This window comes from Nyctibius grandis, chromosome 6 (genome assembly GCF_013368605.1).
Source record: "Nyctibius grandis isolate bNycGra1 chromosome 6, bNycGra1.pri, whole genome shotgun sequence".
Taxonomy (NCBI): domain Eukaryota; kingdom Metazoa; phylum Chordata; class Aves; order Nyctibiiformes; family Nyctibiidae; genus Nyctibius; species Nyctibius grandis.
The window spans coordinates 4819622-4841076 of record NC_090663.1 but is presented as its reverse complement, the minus strand read 5'-3'; positions in this window follow the sequence as shown (position 1 = coordinate 4841076).

Here is a 21455-nt window from a genome sequence, read left to right as displayed (position 1 = left end):
AAGATCTCTTGCAGTTGTTGCCTTCTTGCCTAAATTCTGCAAACTTTCACAGCTGTTGTTGAAACAAAAGATCTACCAAACCGTATGTTTTGAGCTTTAAATTAATTTTTAAGTCAGTTAATTACGATAACAAGATTAGACTTTTAAAAACTAAAATAGCACAAACTTTCTGTAAAAGCAAAAAGTATCACTTGGTCAGCTGTTGGTTCACACGTGTTTTGTCACAAATGTGGGGTTTTTTTTCTTAACGGGTTCAAGCATTTTTTTCCTCTCATCTAGATCTTCTATGGCTCTCATTTTTGCCACATGTGATCTCCAATCTCCCCTGCTGCTTTAACAGCTCTGGTTCTCTGTGCTGCTGAGAAGTGAATCAAAGCAAAGCCGAAGTCCCTAATCAGGGAGATCAAACAGGCAGCCCTGAGCAGACCCACATGAGTCTGACCCTTTCTGCCTCCAAGTCACCTTTCTTCGCTTTTGACAATGAACTCAGCTTGACTTCCATATCTGGCTTCTCTCTGGGTGACTAACTGATATTTATTACCTTGTTGAAGGATAGACACAATAGAAACAAGAGGGAGTTTCACTCTGTGCAGAATCATAGATTTTTATATCCTATCAACTGAAAGTGTTTAATGTGTTCAAGAGGGGAGACACGATAACCTGCATCTTGGAATAAAAAAAGAAAATGAAACTACAGGTCTGCTGGCAAGGATTGTTCTAATTAACAAGGGATAGTTCTGAATAAATGAAGCCTGGCACATGTAGAGTCTATAGAAACATGAGAAAAAAATTTACTGAAGTCCTTACTAGCCTGTTAATGTCATCTCAGTAGCATGGCTGTTGTTTGGAAGTAGCCTGGAAGTCCAGATGTTTGACCAGACTTTGCTTCATTTGGTAATATCATTCTAACACTCTTAGCAACATATCTGCCCATTTTGAAGTTTTTAGTACGAAGTTTAATTGTGTCCATTGAATCAATCTAAGCAAACAGAAAAAAATTCAACTTCATGTAGTGACAATAAACCATATTATTTTGAGTATCTTTCTTCAGTATCTGATGCTTTATTAAAAAAAAAAAAGTATATCTAACCTTCCAAAAGACCTTCGTTTACCAAAAAACCACCAGTTCTCTTTCTAACTTCATCAGATGAGGAACTAGAGCTTTTTTCTGAAGAAAGCCAGTTTACAGGCCCAACTCAGAGACCAAATCACTGAGTAGGATGTGAAGCCCTATGGGCAATCAGGCAGTATTGGCAGAACATAAACTTACTATAAATAATTTTGACTACAAGCAGGAATGCTTCTAACTATCAACAGAGTCAGTCTCTAGCTTTTACTGAGGTATATAAAAGGCAAACACCATAACTCATTTTAGCATAAAACTTGCTGAGTTTCGGATAGAAATTGCATAGTATATCTGTCTCTGATAAAAACAAGAAAGTGCTAGACTTGATGGAGCCAGAGATCTCTTTCGATCCTGCATACTTTTTTCTTATGATGGCAGTTGAACTGCTACAGGTCTGAGTTTTGGTTTGTATAAGGTTAAAAATTCTAACGTTTTTCCAGTGGTTAACCAAGGTGTCCCAGAATGTATCTCCACAGTAATGTTTTCCTTCTCTTTTTTTTTTTTCTTGGTGGTGTCTTCAAAGTCATTGGGAATTGACTGAAAAAGTAGATGTGCCATGGGAATGGAGTTCTGGTTTTTATGCTATTCCAGCGCTTTAATCAAGAAATTATTTTTATCCCTAACACATTGTGGTTTTACTCTTAAAAAATAACTCATTCTTGCTGTTAAGAGTAGATGTGTACGAGTCCATCTTTGCATGTTCTCTCTGTAAGACAGTCTGTCTCCAATAAGCACAAGGCCTTGTCAGCTGTAAGAACTGGGTACTGTTGGGTACCACAAAGCCTTGTTTACCCTGAGTAAGAAAGTCTTTAAAGAATACAAGATTCTATTACAAGCACCAACAGTTAAGCTTATTTACATTGGCTTCACAGAAATAGTGCATGGGTTTGTTTGAAGTACAAGCTGGGGTCTCTTCCAGTCATTTTTAGATACTATATCCTTTGTGCACCTATCAAAAATTTCAGTGCCTTTTTCAGCTCCCAGAAGCAGTGAGAGGTTTTTTCAAAGCACTAATACCCTACAGATAAACAGATAAAGCAGGACCCAAACAATTTCTGTTTTCCTTTGTGATACCATTGAATTTAAAGCAGCTTAAGGCTTTCACTCGTATGAAAAGCTTTTGAACTGTAGTGTAAATTCATTCTCAGTTTGTAGGGCCTGAGCAGTTTTGTGTAGGGTCTTAAACAATGAGACTTGCATCACCTGCTTTAGCCATCTAAATGTTTTGGTGTCTTAGTGCAAGCTAATCTGTTAGGCTTTGAAATGTCCAATTTAGGAACCTGAAGAAGACAGTTTCATTCCAAATATCTTAAGATCTCTTTTTCTTGTCACTAGAAGCAGCTTAGGTGGCTAAATTATAGTAGATTCTAAATTTTATCTACCTAAAGTCAGAGGAATTCCAGAGGACACCCAAGGCAGACCAGTCATTTCAATTCTTGTATTTTTTAGGGCAAATCAGTGGTTTTTTACTTTGTCACTTGTGAAACACTGTTTATAGCTCTTACCTTGAAACAACAAAATACTTAAAATTCAGAACTCATGTGTTTCAGGATGGGTTTGGGAATTCATTTTGTTATTGTCTTCGATTCTTGTTGTTAGAGTAATCTAGGAATTGAGAAACACATTAGCTTAACCCTAGGGAAATGCATATACATATGCTAAAAGCTGAAAGAAAGCAGAAGGCTAGAGAGATAATGAATTCACTAAGGGACATATTTTTCAACTATATCTCAAAAGTTATATGGTGCTTTGAGAAAGTAACCCTTACCATTGGTCCAGTTCATAGATGAAACTGGCCAAAAGACCAGTTTATTTTATGTGGAAACCTGTCAATCATCCACTTTCTGGTGCATACTTCATAACAGAACAAAAGGGGACTCAAAACAATTGTTTAATACTGTTTTATCTATGCTAGTTGTCATATAGCTGGGAACATGGGAAAAGTAAGGCACTGATAGTCTACATCATTTTTTAAAGACTGTTGTGCTTGTCACAGCAAGAACTATTTCATTAATTTTTAACACTGTACAGGAGTGGGAAGCATACTACAACTTTCATTTAAAGGGTCTAATAATACACGTTAGATTCAGTGTTGAAAATTGGTCATGGCCCTTCTTTTTATCTTCTGGATATCACTGAAGACAGGATTAATGAGGAGAAAAAAAAAAAAAAACAAACAAAAAAACCCCCAAAAATGCAAAACAAAACACCTTCAGTTTGATTGTGTAAGGTGCCAAATTTGAATTCCTTTGGTATTTTATGTCCTTTCAGATTTTCAGTGTGTATATGACTTGGCTTTTCATCTGTAATGACACTCCCAGTCATATTTTTCTCTGTAATCATCAACTTTTACTATATATAATGTACCAGAAGTTTAGATTATACTAGTATGAATTTTCTGTACTTTTTGGTCTGGAAACACAGAATGGAGTGGCACCATAGTAAACAAAACTGACAACAATTAAAGCCCTATTATGACCTGCTATGAAATGGCCCATATTTAGGGAGCATTTCTGCTGAATCAGAAGATAAATCTTTGATTTCAGGTCAGCTTGAGGCTTCCCAAAATTGTGATTGAAACAGCACCTATAGTGAAGTGTTAAACCATTCTTTCTGAATTCCTACTCATGCATTCATTCTAAATATCTACACACACTGAAACAAAGGAGGATTTTATCCTAAAAAGGTATTTCCTCCATATGATTAAAAAGCATTGGGTTCTGACATTAGGCTCACATAATTTGATGAAGTCATATTTGAGGCAATTTAGCTGGCTAAGATTTATAATACATGTTCTACTCAATGTCAGTTTAGATATTTGGGTTTTTTTAATTGCCTTTAATTTAATAAACCATAACCTCAAATCAATAAATATTTATAAAGATGATGTGAATTTGCAGGAAACATGAAATTGTGTTGCCTTGACATGCATTCAAATAGCCTTTTTTTTTTAATAAAAGTGCAAGGTTTATTTAATACCTATGTAACATCTGTTAAAGGAAGAAATATCTTTCTCTGTTGTGGTTCATTCAGATTTATGTGGCTCTTTTCTGGAATGTTTTACAGAATAATCTTTCTTACTGTGTGACTTTCCTTCCAATCTCTATGTTACTAAGCACTGTTTATTTCAAAGCTCTTTTGAATAAGCATTCAACAGTAAAGTCATATGCTTCAGTGAGGACATGTTTTCCTTTAATTTCATCATCAGTTTCTGCTTGGGATAAAAATCAGCCCAGCATTTTCAGGAATAAAGTTTTGCAGATAGCTGGTGAAATCCTGGCCTAGAGAAATCAAGGGAAAATTCACTTTAGCTTAAACCAGAAGAGAATTTCGTCTACTGAGTTTCAGACTAAGAACGTCCACTGCCTTAGCCATAACCTAGTCATACCTCAAATAGACCATGTAATTTTAGCAATTCCACACTAGCTGCGTATGGAATTAAAGCGTATATTTTAAAAAGTTGTCCAGTCTTGATGTAAAGACTTCAAGTGACAGAATCACATCCCTTGATAAACTGTCCCAGTGGTTAGTTACTGTCATTGTTGCAATACGTGCTTTTGCTTGAATTTGGCAAGCTTCAGTTTTCACCCACTGAATCCTGATATCCCTTTATCTAGAGGATTAAAGAGCAGTGTAGGAACAGACGAGTGGTCCAGTGCATTAGTTTCCTTCCCCGTACTTTACAGGCACTGATTATTGCCCATTAGTAGTGGCAGGATATATTGTAACAGATCTAGTTAAGTTTCTTCTGTCAGATACTTCCTATAAAGTTGTGTGGTCACAATTTAAAGGAGGCTTGTGCTATAATATTCTTTTAGCCTGTATGCCATAGTTAAAGGCAGAGATGCTCCAAGGTCACAGTTTCTTTTTTTCACCAAGGAATTTTTCTACTGTACTTTCACTAACCTTGGATGGTTCTGCCACTACAGCAGTCTTCCCACTACAAAAGACTGTCAGTGTCTTTCTGCCTCCTGTCTAGAGCTCCCTGTGGTGCCTTTAAATTTTTTTCCTTTTTAAAATCCTTCTTTGAACCCTTAAACTCTTCACATATCACCTCAATCCCTCTGTCCTACTTAAAGTATTTCACAGAATCACAGAATGTTAGGGATGGGAAGGGACCTCGAAAGATCATCTAGTCCAATCCCCCTGCCGGAGCAGGATTGCCTAGACCATATCACACAGGAACTCGTCCAGGCGGGTTTTGAATGTCTCCAGAGAAGGAGACTCCACAACCTCTCTGGGCAGCCTGTTCCAGTGTTCGGTCACCCTCACCGTAAAGAAGTTTTTCCTCAAATTTAAGTGGAACCTCCTGTGTTCCAGCTTGCACCCATTGCCCCTTGTCCTGTCAAGGGATGTCACTGAGAAGAGCCTGGCTCCATCCTCATGACACTTGCCCTTTGCATATTTATAACCATTAATGAGGTCCCCCCTCAGTCTCCTCTTCTCCAAGCTAAAGAGACCCAGCTCCCTCAGCCTCTCCTCATAAGGGAGATGTTCCACTCCCTTAATCATCTTTGTGGCTCTGCGCTGGACTCTCTCTAGCAGTTCCCTGTCCTTCTTGAAGTGAGGGGCCCAGAACTGGACACAATATTCCAGATGCGGCCTCACCAGGGCAGAGTAGAGGGGGAGGAGAACCACTCTCGACCTGCTAACCACACCCCTTCTAATACAGCCCAGGATGCCATTGGCCTTCTTGGCCACAAGGGCACACTGCTGGCTCATGGTCATCCTGTTGTCCACTAGGACCCCCAGGTCCCTTTCCCCTACGCTGGTCTCCAACAGGTCTGCCCCCAACTTGTACTGGTACATGGGGTTGTTCTTGCCCAGATGCAGGACTCTACACTTGCCCTTGTTATATTTCATTAAATTTCTCCCCTCCCAACTCTCCAGCCTGTCCAGGTCTCTCTGAATGGCTGCGCAGCCTTCCGGCGCGTCAGCCACTCCTCCCAGTTTTGTGTCATCAGCGAACTTGCTGACAGTGCACTCTATTCCCTCATCCAAGTCATTAATGAATATATTGAATAGTACTGGTCCCAGTACCGACCCTTGAGGGACTCCGCTAGACACAGGCCTCCAACTGGACTCAGTCCCATTGACCACCACTCTGGCTTCTTTCGTTCAGCCAGTTCACAAGCCACCTCACTACCCGATCATCCAGACCACACTTCCTCATTTCTGGATCTCCAGTCCCTTCTTTTCAGGCAGGTAAGAAGTATTTAGTATTCCTGGCTTGTTTCAGCCTCAATAAATGACCAAGTAAGATTTAGTGACCAGCTATTGCCACTAGTTTGACAATAATGTAGCACTGCCATTAGCAGCAGTATTTGGCATGTACTCGCATAGATGTAACCAAGATTATAATAGGCCCATATTAGCAGCTTCAGAAGACTGATCAGAATTCATTAATGTGCGGTCAGAACTCTCAATTCATCATGGTGGAGCAGAAATGTGAATTTTCTCCCCTGTTCTATGACACATGGTTGGGTGAATATATTTGAGATTCTTCCAGAACAACAGCCATTCTAGTTCTCTTGCAAAACTTGTCCCAGCCTTATAGCAGCAGTGACTTGGAGATGTAAATCCTATAGCCCTGTAAAAAAATATACTCTGCGCTTTGCTTTGGAGGACATAGTACAAGAGGCTGAGAGAACTGCATTTGTTTTGCCTTAAAAACTAAGACTAACAGGAAATAATATTCTGTCTTCAACTACCTGATGGGAGAATATGGAGGTGACAGAGCCAGACTCTTCTTGGATGAGCACAGGGAAAAGACAGGGGACAACAGACACAAATTGAAATCCAGAAAATTCCAATTAAATAAGAGGAAAAGTTTTTTTTCTCCATGACAGGCTGTCAAATCTCTGTCCTTTGAGATATTCACAGCTCGATTGGACAAGGTCACGTGCAGCAGTTGGACTTTCTTTCAGGGAGGTTGGAGCAGACACCTTCATGGGTCCATTACAAACTAAATTATTCTGCGATTCCATGATAATATTTTTCTGAATTTATTTTCCTATGTCATTATTCCTTTTGCATGGCCATTGTATTTGAAAGTAGCTACAGTATTTTAAAAAAGAAAACGTTTCTCTGACTGTTGGTGTTGTGAGAAGTGCTCAGTGGGCAGCACAGGGCACTGCTGTTCTGTTTACCTACAGGTGGGTGAGTTGTAGGTCCCAGTTCCCATGCCTGCCTCACCTTTAGTAGACCACCGTGTAAAGTGGTGCATACTTACTTCAGGCTGAATATTACTTAGAAATCTAAATGTAAAAGATAATCTATTTGTATTGCCCATTAAGACAAGATTTAGTTAATATGTATTAATCTATTGATGGCAAAGCGGCTTTATAGAATTTTTATTTCCCTCCAACTCTGTTGAAAAACTCCTAATTTTAACTTATTGAACCAGACTACCAATGAACCAACAGTAAAATTTTTGTTTGACCTTATCATTCTCTTGTTTATGGTGTTGTGCCAAAGCACTTTGTAGAATATTTTAATCAAATGCAGCAGCCTGTATAATTCTTAAGATTAATAGTTTGCATTTTCCAATACGAGTAAGTGCCATTATGTTAACAAACATTGAAATGTTAATTACAAGAATACATTACATGACACAGACCTTGAATATATATTTCACTGAATAAAAATGTAGGCTTTTTCCAGAATTAGGAAGCAAGGGACAAAAAGTGGACAATAAATAACAACACACTATAATCACAAGGGAGCATTTTTCATAGATTCTTAGATTTTAGGCACAAAAGAAACTAGTATCATCATTTCAGTTGCCCTGCAGCTTAAGAGGCTTCAAATTTCACACTGACTCTTGCATAGAACCAACAACTAGTTATTCTAATAAGATATATGCTCATATAAGACAGTATTCTGTCTTCAAAGAATGTCCAGGCATTATTTCAAAACTTCACGTGATAGAAAATCAGCCATATCCCTAGGTAAATCCTTCCAGTGGTTAATTATTTTCATAATAAGAATGTAGAGGGCTGTTTCATGCTTGGATGTTTGTGGCGTTCTAGCAAAGTAATGAAGGGCTTGTCATAGGCACTTGTCCCAAAATGGAAAATGAAGTAATGTTGTCTAACTACCCTTTACTGCATAGCCTCATCATTCAGGCTCTCACCTGGGAACGGGAGATCAAGGTTGAATATTCTCATCTTGCTGGGAGTGCTCTGTTCATACAGTGAAGCATATTTTACTATAGGGCACTCGCAGTCTTTCCAGTCAGTGCTGTTTATTAAACTAACGTGAGACAACAAGGGAAAATAACTCCATAAATTAGGATTGCCAGGATGTGAGTCCTAATGTCAATGAATATGTAAGCACCATGAAAGCAGTTGAAGCACTGTCAGTGGGATAACTTCAGAGAAAGGCATAGCATAATCACATATTGCAAGTTAACTGGGATACACTTGTGGGTAATGAGAGATCTAGGATTGAATCTCCACAGGTAGAGAAGAAAATTGAATTACCTGACCTACCTCTTGTTCAAGTGCCTGAAACAGTGGATTACTGACTAAAAGACAGGTGATGTTCCTTCCTTACATGTGTCCAGTTGGTGCCTTCAGAGTTTAAATCGGGTCTAGATTGCAAACTTCACTCAAAACTAGTTGGCTGCTTTTTGCAGATAGTGAAAGTAACAGCTGTCTTTCATCTTTCTATACTGAAATATGGAAGCTCTCAACATGAAGCAGAAATTGCAGTAAATGCATCTATTCAGCTGAAATTTAGACCAGGTTTAGTAAAAAGTATTAAAACGTCATGTAAAGCAGATAAAACTTTGACGATAAGATGGTCTGGGAATGATTCTTTGCTGTATTATTAAAGTGCGACATAATATGTTTCAGTGTGACTCCATGCTTTTTCTTTTCTCTCACAGATTTCATTTTAGCACAGTCCATTCAATTTCAGTTTCATACATGTATGAGGCAAAGGTTTTCTTTGCGCACAGTCTTGAAAGTGCAGATGTATTAAGTGTTTCTGAATTGATATAGATCTCAAAGCTCAAATGCAAATTGTGCTGATCATTTAAGAGAAACTCAATATAAATTGAGTATATAGTTCTTATTTGTACCTAAGACAGAAGGAGAACGTAAAAACACCTCTGTCTTTCAGAAATTTTTCTATTTTCAACATGTATCAGCAAAACAAAGGGCTGAGCTGTGCTATTTCTGGTTATCCATCTCTCTTTTCTAATTAACATGAATGTACATTAAAATTTCAATATACATTCTTGTATTTGAAAATAAAACACATTTTCCAACAGAATTCTTATCTCCTATGGGACTTGAGGAGTATATGTTTAATGGGCTGAGACAACAATAAATAGTAAGAATAAATAACACAATCTGCTTTGCCTTACTGTTGTATAAGATGTTCAAAAACTTCACAGAAGTATTTGGGACTGAATAAGCTTTCAGCAGTGCAGTGTGCATAGAATTCCAAACCAAGAAGGATTTCAAAGCTGTATAGAAACAAAGTAAAGTATCTGTGATCCATGAGGATATGTTAGATACTGAAGTTACCCAAAATTTGACCTAACATATATAGGTGCACACACACTCACAACCCTCTCTCTATATATATGCATATATATACGGTGTATATATATGGTGAAGTCCAACTGAATGTAGTAAGACTGATTACCTTTCTTACCCTAACCACTCTATAGAATATGCTAATGGAAATCATAACTCTGCCCTAGAATTCTGAAAGGTTTTCTTAAAAAAAAAAGACATTACGCTTGGGGTTTTTAGAGTACGTTTTCCAGAGCCTTAGCACATTTTGAAAGGGGCCAATTAATTTTTTTCCACAATAAGATCTTGAAGTCTTCAAAAAAAGGAAAAGAAAAGACAGATGATCGACCACAGATATTTGTACAATGAAAAAACTAACATGTGGACTTGTCTTAATAAGGAATCAAAATATATTCTTTGTTTTTCATGTAACTTAAAACACTTACAGTGTTCTCTCTTCTAATGCCAAATATAATACCAGTTGTAATTATTTATTTCCTCTGACCTTTTCACTAGTATTTAGTAACATAATTTTGACACATCAGGGTAGGATAATTACCAAATAGTTCTTTTTTTACAAACAAGAACAAACTGAAATGAATTTAGCCAAAGCAAGAGCGCTGTGTTTAGAACTGCAGTGACAGAGACTGACAAGGAAATACCTTGCCTTGAGTGAAGACCCAAACATAACAAGGGGGTGTGTTTTCACATGAGAGAAGCTAGGCGATTAGTTTCAATGGTTCTAAATTATTATACAGCCATGAGGGAAGTGGGACAAATGCATAGAGATTTGTTCTGTTAAATTGTAAGCTTGTTAGGTCTGTCATATATTCTCCTCCTGTCTGTTTGCAAAGCAGTGACTATATTCCTCTACGTGAATGGAAGTGTCTGTGTGCTGCATGGAGAAAAAAACACAGAGTAATCAGGGCTTCTCCCCAAAAGCTTGCACTAAAAGCTTCAGTGAACTTCAATCAGAATATCTGTTTTGGTTAAACTTCCAATATGAAGGTTTTCACGTTATGGAGGACAGAGCAGTTCTGTGACCTTGCACAAGAAGGTATTATCTGCTGAAAAATCATACAGAGGCTGAGTGAAATACAGCGTCCGCCTCCTGTTGTGTCCTTGGTTTTGGGGAGAGGATGCTCAGTGCAGATAAGTACAGTGGTGAACTTTACAGTGGTTAAACTAATTTAAAGCAAGTTGATATCAAAACAATGTTGACATTCCCTCCTGTGTAGCTGGGAGATATTTGCAGATAGACATTTGAAACCACAAGTGGATTAATTACCTACCCCTTTACTACATAATTCTTTTTTCCTGACATAATATGAGATGCTCCAGGTTACTTAGTCCACTCAGCCTACATCTGATATGCATTTTATAAAGTTTATTGTGAGTAATTATTTCTGTGCAGACTCCATCAAGCATACTTTATTTCAATATCAATATAACCTCAGTTAATTTTTTCATAAAGTACCTGCCTTATACAATTTATATACAAATGTTAAAATAAATATATTTTAAAATAAAAATACCTCACCTGACCAGTAAATTAAACTTAACTGCAACTCAAAAAGCCTGTCTGATCAACTGATAGCATTATTACTGCACCAACACCCCAATTAATTTCTCTATAGAGTCTCTCATTGAAGATCACTGTGTGGATAAATCATTTATTTGAAAAATTAAACAGCACACAGCAACACTAGACTGTCATAAGCAAAGAAAGCTGTGATGGTCATTAGCTGTTACAATATTTAAGATTTAAAAAATGGCAAAAAATTGCAGTGTTTTTTCTTAGATTGGATCAAATCTTGATGACTGTTTCATTTTTTACAGATTTGAAATATGTGTTTAAATATTACTGAAACTGAGTTTCTTATTACATTAAATATCCTAATAATTGTTTTATAATTTAAAAATGTGTAATAATTTTACTGAAAAAAATAATGTCCAAACAAAGGTTACTTTTCATTCCCAGATTTTCGGCTGGTACTGTTAGCTGTCACTTACTTTTGGGTCAAACACACCTCAGCAATGCCAACCCTCAAGTCTTTACATGCGTGTTATAGTCACGTGCATTCAACTTGTATATGTGGGCTCTTTATGAGAAGATTATCTTCAGCAGTGCGTAGTTTGCAGCAAGTCCTACTCTCTTTTCAATCCTGAGTCTATTGAATCTGTCCTTCTCATGCTGTTTCATATTACGTAAAATACAAAAGACAAATATTATAATGGGTGTATTACACTGGCTAAGCACATAGCTCAGATGTCACAGAATCACAGAATCACAGAATGTTAGGGATTGGAAGGGACCTCGAAAGATCATCTAGTCCAATCCCCCTGCCAGAGCAGGATTCCCTAGATCATATCACACAGGAACGCGTCCAGGCGGGTTTTGAATGTCTCCAGAGAAGGAGACTCCACAACCTCTCTGGGCAGCCTGTTCCAGTGTTCGGTCACCCTCACCGTAAAGAAGTTTTTCCTCATATTTAAGTGGAACCTCCTGTGTTCCAGCTTGCACCCATTGCCCCTTGTCCTGTCAAGGGATGTCACTGAGAAGAGCCTGGCTCCATCCTCATGACACTTGCCCTTTACATATTTATAAACATTAATGAGGTCACCCCTCAGTCTCCTCTTCTCCAAGCTAAAGAGACCCAGCTCCCTCAGCCTCTCCTCATAAGGGAGATGTTCCACCCCCTTAATCATCTTCGTGGCTCTGCGCTGGACTCTCTCTAGCAGTTCCCTGTCCTTCTTGAAGTGAGGGGCCCAGAACTGGACACAATATTCCAGATGCGGCCTCACCAGGGCAGAGTAGGGGGGAGGAGAACCTCTCTCGACCTACTAACCACACCCCTTCCAATACACCCCAGGATGCCATTGGCCTTCTTGGCCACAAGGGCACACTGCTGGCTCATGGTCATCCTGCTGTCCACTAGGACCCCCAGGTCCCTTTCCCCTACGCTGGTCTCCAACAGGTCTGCCCCCAACTTGTACTGGTACATGGGGTTGTTCTTGCCCAGATGCAGGACTCTACACTTGCCCTTGTTATATTTCATTAAATTTCTCCCCTCCCAACTCTCCAGCCTGTCCAGGTCTCTCTGAATGGCTGCGCAGCCTTCCGGCGTGCACTACATACCTACATAATGTCACTACATACCTACATATACCTTCATCTTACAAAGTACTTAATGATTCATATTCTATGTGAGTTGAGACAAACTACCTTTTGTTGGGCTGTGACTAGTCATATTAAGGCTATACAACTATGAAAATAAGTATCACTCTACTGATAGATAAACTATATTTAGTTCAGAGACCTCTGGAAAAAAAAATAAAGCTTTTAAAACTCCTAGAATAGTTGATCCTGCTGGTCCATCATCCTGTAATGTTGAAAAGCTGAATTATTTGATCTAGTATCACTTGCATCAATGTTGATTGGAAACCTTTTCTGTTCATCTTCTCCTGGGCTTCAGAATGGGCACACAGTTTTCATCACAAGCTGTCTCACAAATAAGGAATCTCAGTTATCAAAATCTCTCAGGCATGTCACACCATCTGCCTCATCTTGTGGAAACATCCCATACCATGCTATGTTCAAAGAACATCAGCACCCGTTCAAAACTTCAAAATGTTACACAGCTTTGTGGTATGTCATTCTTAAAGGTAGCCAGAAATTACTGTCCTATTGCTGCTTCATTTTTCCAAAGGACATGATTTGGCACAAGCATTTAAGAGGAAAACCCCTAAAGAGGTTCATAACAGCCTTTTTTTTCATTATTTTTCATGCTTTTTTTAATTCAAGCGTTGTGCAGTGACTGCTTTCTGCTTTTCATGAACAGCTGGGTCCTGTAACCTGTGATCATGGTCCAAACATAACGGCCTGGGCATCACTGATTACCTACTTGGAGCACAGAAGTAACCGCCCCTGATGCACAGAGCAATTGTACCTGCTGGGCTTGTTCAGCAGAACATTACATTCTGGGCCCCGCACTTCAAGAAAGATGTTGAGGTGCTGGAGCGAGTCCAGAGGAGGGCGACCAAGCTGGTGAAGGGTCTGGAGGGTCTGACCTATGAGGAACGGCTGAGGGAGCTGGGGTTGTTTAGCCTGGAGAAGAGGAGGCTCAGAGGTGACCTTATTGCAGTCTACAACTACCTGAAGGTAGGTTGTAGCGCAGTGGGAGTCGGCCTCTTCTCCCGGGCAATTAGCGATAGGACAAGAGGACACAGCCTCAAGCTTCGCCAGGGGAGGTTCAGGTTGGACATTAGGAAGCATTTCTTCTCAGCAAGGGTCATTAGCCATTGGAATGGGCTGCCCAGGGAGGTGGTGGAGTCACCATCTCTGGAGGTGTTTAAGAAAAGACTGGACATGGCACTTAGTGCCCTGGTCTAGTTGACATGGTGGTGTCAGGGCAATGGTTGGACTCGATGATCCCAGAGGTCTCTTACACCCTGGTTGATTCTGTGATTCTGTGACATCATGACCTTACCACAAACTCTTCCACTTGCTTTTCTTCCCTGACTGACATGCTTGGCAATTTTAGGCAATTTTGACAAATGCCTTAGAAATTCCAGAAGCTTGCAGTCATTGTGTCCTTCAAACCCCAATCCCAAATGTAATGACAGTTCAGTGGTGGAGCAGGGCACCAATCTGCATACATTTGCATTAGTGTGAGCACTTCGGTTAGCCTTGGTGTGCTTCCATTGATAACACCTTGTTTGAAAATGCCTTTGTGTAGCCAGTTGCTGCAGCCCAGGATCAATTTGTCAGTTAAGATGTTAACCCACACATCAGCTGGAAGGAGAGAGAAGAATACAGAACTCGACTGCGTTACCTGTGTGAACAGCTATTGAACAAGACTGCTGTCTTCACCAGTAGTACTTAGCAGTGAAGTGCAAACCGGGCATTATGGAGTTAAGGTGGGGAAATTGCACAAAACCTAAAGGCAACATAAAGCTGCAGAAAATGGCTTGACCGAAATGACTGAGACTTGAAGCAGAAACTGTTCAGCAAATTGGAAATTGTGAGTCATTAATGATGCATATTGTTCAATTTACAAATTAAATTAATTGTGTTAAAAGTTCGTGGTTGTGAGTCAAGTAATTCTTCAGAGTACGCATCATATTTAGAACCATTAAGGAAACTCTATGGATGGAAAGTGAGCTGTTATTTGATGATTATGTCTCTTTCCTAAGAACCCTAAATTAAATTTTTAAAATGTCAGGCAAATTACCCGTGTGTGCATTTTTGAGGCACAGAAACCTTTTGACGATGTTATTTCTTCATCTGGTAAGACCTGCTATGCCTGAATATACACAGCACGGTGCAGCATCTGGCCTTTTAAGCATTAAAAGCTTCTGAAAATTCTCAGAGGATAAAGTCATTATGAGGTGTATTTTAAAATTAATCCAATAAATTAAGGAAGAGCTTATTCAATTCAATTTACATTTACTTTTTTTTTCTGGTCCATAGCTATGAAAGAAAAAAAGAAATAGCATTGCTTTTATTCCCTGTTCACTAACTACTGCACTACAAGTGTCTAGATGGCAAGTATGTAACTTATTCTCTTAACAGCTTTATTTCTTTTCAGGCCTTAATTTGTTGGTTTGATTTTGGTTTTGGTTTCTTTTTTTTTTTTAAAATAACTACTTATTTTTTGCAGTCTGGTACAAGGGGAATATAATCTTTGACTGTTTTAGTGCTTTACTCATGTATTTACATTTTCTGCATGCAGATAATATAATAGATGATAAAAGATGTTACTTGAGAGAAATGCATATTGGTGTGTTCTTGGTTTGGTGTGTTCTTGTTTAGTATTACATTTCACTCTATAGTCCTGGTTGTATCAGCTATCAGCTCCTTTTAGGTGATGGGATGGTTTCATTTTAGAAGACAGATTTTCATCTGGAAGCTGAAGAAAGCTTTCGCTCAAAGTTCATCATCTCATTTCTGCTTAGACAGGGAAATTAGCTGCCAGAGGAGTTCGTGAAATTGCTTTTGCTGGAAGTGTTCAGAACAAAACTCAACATTAAACTGAGGAAGTTTGCAGAGAATGAAATCAGTTATATGATTAAGTGGCAGACACCCAGGGAGATGTAGGAAGATTCGTCACAAAGGTACAGCACATAGTTCACCTCGGCTGGTGTTTCTTTAAAATCCCCAAGTCACAATCTCTGGACAGGTACAGAAAGGCAGCACTGCCTCTTCTAATTTGAAATCTGATTCTATTCTAACTTAACTACCAGCATGCCGATGGTTCCTCACTCTTCCCTGGCCCTATAAACAGGAGACAGAGTGTAGGTTTTTATAAGTAGCAGGAGTAAAATCAACTTTGCATGATTAAAAAAAAAAAAGAGATACTGGAAGCATCTCAGTGTGAAGAGTCCTAAGGCAACTGCCAGAGGAGCAAGGTGGAGCAGGAAGGACCTTTATGATGAGTTTTAAACACAGACAGGACGAATTACACATTAAAACCTTTTCAAACGTAGACCCTTCCACGAAGTTAGTCAAGTTTCCTGAGCCTCCAGGAAACCCTCTGCCAATGGTACCCAACATTCACGGGTCTACGGGCACTGATGTTTAGCAGAAGCTTCCCTTCAAGAAACACTACTATAATGCCCCTCAGTGGCTTTCTTTTAAATAAAGTACTCTGTGACTGTCCTGTGACTATGAGCAGTATTGGCCCACAAGCCATAGGATGAAAACATCTGATTCTTTACTACAAAACTGGCATTTCTGCCTATGTGCTAAGTGATTGTTATAACAAAGCAAAAATTTCTGTTTTGCAGGAGACTCACAGAAAACAGTTGGGTGGAAGACTGTAAATATTCATTCCGAAAATGCCAGGATATGTCTGTCTCACCAGCCTGTTTCAAAACTAAAGCGTATTGCTTCTATTGAAGAATAGAGTCATAGTGGGTAATGAAAGCTGCCCTCCCCTTTACTTGGAAACAGCTGATCAGTCACTCTTGTCATGTCATTTTGAAGTGGAAATGTAAAACTAAGGTGTGCTTCACCTTAAACACATCTTAGGAATCTTTTATGTCAAAAATCACACTAGCATGTGCTAAAATATGGTGGTATTAGCTGTCACTGCATGAATAGGGTGCTATTTTTGATTCAGTCTGGCAAGCAAAAAAGACAGATACTGAGTTAATAATCAGTTCCAGGATTAAACACACCTCTCTTAGCTTCACGCTGGATGGCACTTTCATGTTTTATAAATTCCTACTGTCTGGATCTGAGGAGGTGTGGATTTTTTTGTTTTCACTGATGTCTGTTGTAAGTAACTTAAGGAGAAGACAAAAATATTTATTTTTCTTATTTTACTTCAACAAATGATTGATTCATTCAAAAAGCAATAGCTGTAGGCACATTTTAAGTGTAACTACTTCAAAAATTGAATTAAAAATTAAAATGTTTAGCTTGGTGTATATATTCTGGGTGGTTTGTTCTTTTAATGCATCCACAGATACATTTTTACAAGTATTCTTACAGATGATAATTCTTTCCACAGAAATCAGTATTATATTGGTATTGATGAGTAGCAAATGGAATACCATATGCAAGCAGCATGCAGGTTGCTGCCAAACAGATAACTCATCTCTCCTCTACAGGATAACAGCGAAAAGAAAGATAAGTTTCTATAGAGTAGAGCATGACTCTTGGTGCTCCCAGGCTTTGTTGGTGTCATTGGATAGCAGTAAAACAGAGGAGGGTCTGGATATGTGGCAACTCACTGGAGTTCCCTACTCTACAACATGTTACTTGGATGACCTTGGCAGATCATGGAGCATCTTTGGTCTCACCTGGACGGTGTGGTGGGAGCAGCCTCGAGGCCAGCTGTGCAGTAACACAGCTCATACAGTTACCTTCTCTCTGACTAGTATTACCTGGAGGCAATACAAATACTACAAAGGTGCATGACAGTATTTTTCCTGTTGCTCTACACACACTCTCAAGACCTTGTTTTCCCAGGATCAGGATGAAATTTTCAGAAATCAGGATTTGGGAGCCTACCTGTTTTTAAAAATTGAACATGCCTATACAAAGAAAAGTGTCACAGTAGTTCAGTGATCAGTAGTTTAAATGAAAGTGCTTAGTGACATTTGAGATGCCCTCAAGTACCCTGTCTGATCTCCAGCTGCCACTCCAGAAAGGCTAGAGGAATCACGTCACCTCTACTTGGAAATCTCAGATTCCCTACAAAGTCTTCTGTGGCCCTACTAGCCATTAAGTGGGCAACTGATTTTAACCCTAAGATTTCTCTTTTAACTTTAGGAACTTAAACCAGTTGCTGAGAAAAGTCCTTTAAAATGCCATTATCGTATTTGTCAACTCCACTTAGATGGACATAGGGTAACTTAATTGGAATTAAACAGCTGTTTAGGGAGCTGAGTTGCATGACAGCTTTATAAAACTTAGTAGCAGGATTCAGGTTGCTGTTTTAAATGCCTGAATATAAGGATCTCCACATGGGAGCAATATGTGGGTTGGGTGATTACTACATACAGTGTATTCTGGTAGTACACTCAGAGGGGGTTACAGAGCTATTCAGCTCACCCTGAAGCAGACTCTTACATTCATTGTCAGACGAATTGCTGTCTACATGGCAGTGGGTAAATCAACCAAGGGCTTGATAACGTTGCTAAAACATCAGCTTCTGCTGTCATGTAAGATTTCCTCAGGTTCCTGAGGTGTTTTGTCAGGCTGGTAGATGTGACACCAAAAGTTGTTAATGAAAACAACTTCCTTACCTTCAGAAATAAGACTCTGTTGGAGTCCTGGCAAGGAAGAAAAATGGAATTTGTATTTCTTCATTATACCTTAATACATAGGGTGGATATATGGAAATAGTGGTTCTCAAAGTTGATGGGACCAGAATTTAGCTACACTGACTTCAGCTAAAAATCTATTTTATACCAAGTAAACCTACAAAAAACCTCTTTTTCTGTCTCAGAAAATATGAAACTCAGTGGAACTGAAAGAAACTAAAGTACAAACTAATGTTTAGAATTTTTGTGACTACGCTGTGGGTACCAGTAGCACCTGGATATAAAGCAAAGGACTATATGTAAAAGTGTATGGACACAAAAAAAAGCAAGTCTGCTAATGGTACTGATCTCCCTGGTACAGGCTTAGGCCAGCCTCCTTTGAACTCTTAGTTAGAGGACAAATTATCCTCTAACTTCAAGACAGTGCCTTCAACTCTTACTGAGGGTACAGGTACCAGGCACTGTTGGATTCAGGATACTAATTTACGGGTAGATTTCTCAAAGGTATCTAAATTCAACTATTCTGTGATTCCATAAATGGCATGGACTTCAAAGCTCTCATTTCTACAGCACTGTTTGATTCCCTGGCATTCATTCATACTGACTTTATTTATCACTATCTGAAACACTGATATGACATCATATTCTTGTTTAAATTCATTGCTCCATCCACAGCCAGCTGTGTTTCTACCTGACTGCATTAAGTTGACTTCTCATTGAGTTAAACAGGTGTCCTGGTTTCGTGAGGAGAAAATTTATAGAATCAATTTTCTGTTACATTTTGTTTCAGTTTGTGGCCAGCTGTGGGATGATGATCAAGGCCATTAGCAGTTAAATCCGGGGCAGCTGCCCCAGGCTGCCCACAGGTGTGTTCTGTAACATTAACCTCACGTTCACTATAAATGGGAAAGCTTGGGGGGAGGGCTGGGGCTATTTGCTTTGTTTGTTTCTTTATTCTTTCCTGGTTCTCCTTCTCCTCCATGATTGCTGTATGTGGAGCAGCTTGCCACCAATCTGTGGGCTAAGTATAATTTTGTGTCTTTTGTATTAGGATTGATATTGGTTTTCTTATTTTATTAAATCTGTTTAAATTTTAACCCATGAGCCTCCCTCCTTTTCCCACTTCCCTTTCTCAGCTGAGGAAGGGTCTTGGGTGATAGAACAACTGGTTATTGTTTAGCCCTGGGTGCTGGTTAAATGGAGACAGCAGGTTAAGGTTTTGTGGAGATGCATCTCTACTTTACATTAGTTTGCTTTTCCTCTACCTGGCATTGTAGACTGACTCTACCTGTGTGTCACTAACCAATCTATACACTACTCTGCCTTATATTGCTCTTAAATCTGTGTTTAAAGGCTTGTCTGCAGTTCAGTGATGCTATTCCATGCACTGGACCAAAAATGTGAAGGGGTTCTTGCTTCCTGGGGAGAGGTGAAAGTACAGGAAACTCTAGGAAAGAAGTATTGGAATATAACAATATATGAATTCATTCATTATTAAAGGAGCAGCTGAGGAGTCAGGCATGGAAAACAGAGCACTTCTAGGTCAAGGATCTGAAAGTAGATTATAAGAAAGCCAATGACCTAAGGGAAAAAAAAACTGCATTGCTGGCAGTGCATCTGCCAACTGTCCTTATAATAAAGGATTTGACAGGATTCTGTCAAGATTCTGGTTCAAGCTGCATTTCATTGAAGTTAATGCCTCAGGCAGGGAAGATGTGAGATTTCTATGATTCTCATTCCGAGGAGCATGTATCTCTTGTTACAGTCTCTTTGAAGCACAAGGGAGTGGGAAACAGCTGGTAAAACCAACCTGGAGACACCAACTTGAAGATACTAGTTTGCTACCCTCTCTGGAAGTCCTGTGGAGGGCAGTTAAAAAAGAAAGGCTTTCTTGTGTGGCCATTAGATAGAATTTATTTTAATTTAGAGGCACAGATAGTGTTAGTTCTGTTGTAGTGGCTGCAGTATTTGGGGCTAATACAAACAGAAAAGTTACTTCCCTGGGTAACCTGTCCAAAGTTTTTATCCCATTCTTGCCCACATGCTCAAAACAAATGTGCTGGGTGTCTCAGCTGCAAAAAATATTACTGCTTTGAGAACAGCAGTTCAGTAGCCCCTCATGAGTCCTCCTTCCTGCTAATCCACTCCATTGCATGTACATCCAAATTTCACTTTCCTACTATCCAGTCCCCCACTGTCCCTGCAAATTCTACTGATAAAAACTTCACAGGAAACACATTTACCAAGTACTGCAAAAACTAGACACCATCCAAATAAATTTGCCTTGTCACTTCATCAGTGTTTTGCTTGAGGTAACAGGTTTCATAGAATTTCTTTTTGAGATGCTGTGCAAAGCATCAGATCACAGAACTGTGAGATGTAATCCACAGTATTTTATCTTTGCATGTGATAATGTACATTTCAGACTACTGCATCATATCACTGTGTGGGGTATGTTTTATAGAATTTTATCATGTCATTCAACATACGTACTTTAAAGCCGTTTATGTAGACATTTCATCCAGTACAAAGCGTAGCATTTTAGCAGCAAGTAAAGTCTTGAGGGGAAATATTTCAGAGTGTAAGCTTGAAAACATGTGAAAGTACAGAAATACAGTAGAGCACAAACGAGGAAGGAATGTGAGAATACTGCTAACCCCTCTGCTTCTGACAATATGTGTTTCTCATGTTTGTCTACAGGAAATATGAACTACTATAAAAACTACAGCAGTTCTTTACAGGGAGTGTTCCATTACAAAGCACAAGTGTCTGGGCTGTTTTTCCAGCATAGACAAGCTGTATCCTGGGAACATGCTGTAAGGGACCATTTTGGTTACTGGCAGCCCAAGTAACTGCAAGTCATCTCTCCAGCTTCCCAAAAAACCAATAAAAGTGGTTTTTTTTTTTGGTCCCACTGATATAGGATTTGCTCCACCACCATGAGAAAGGCCTACAAAGCTTTACTTTTCTTCTGCAAGTCCCAGCTGCCATAGCCCCAGAAGGCTAATTTAGCTCACAGTATGTAA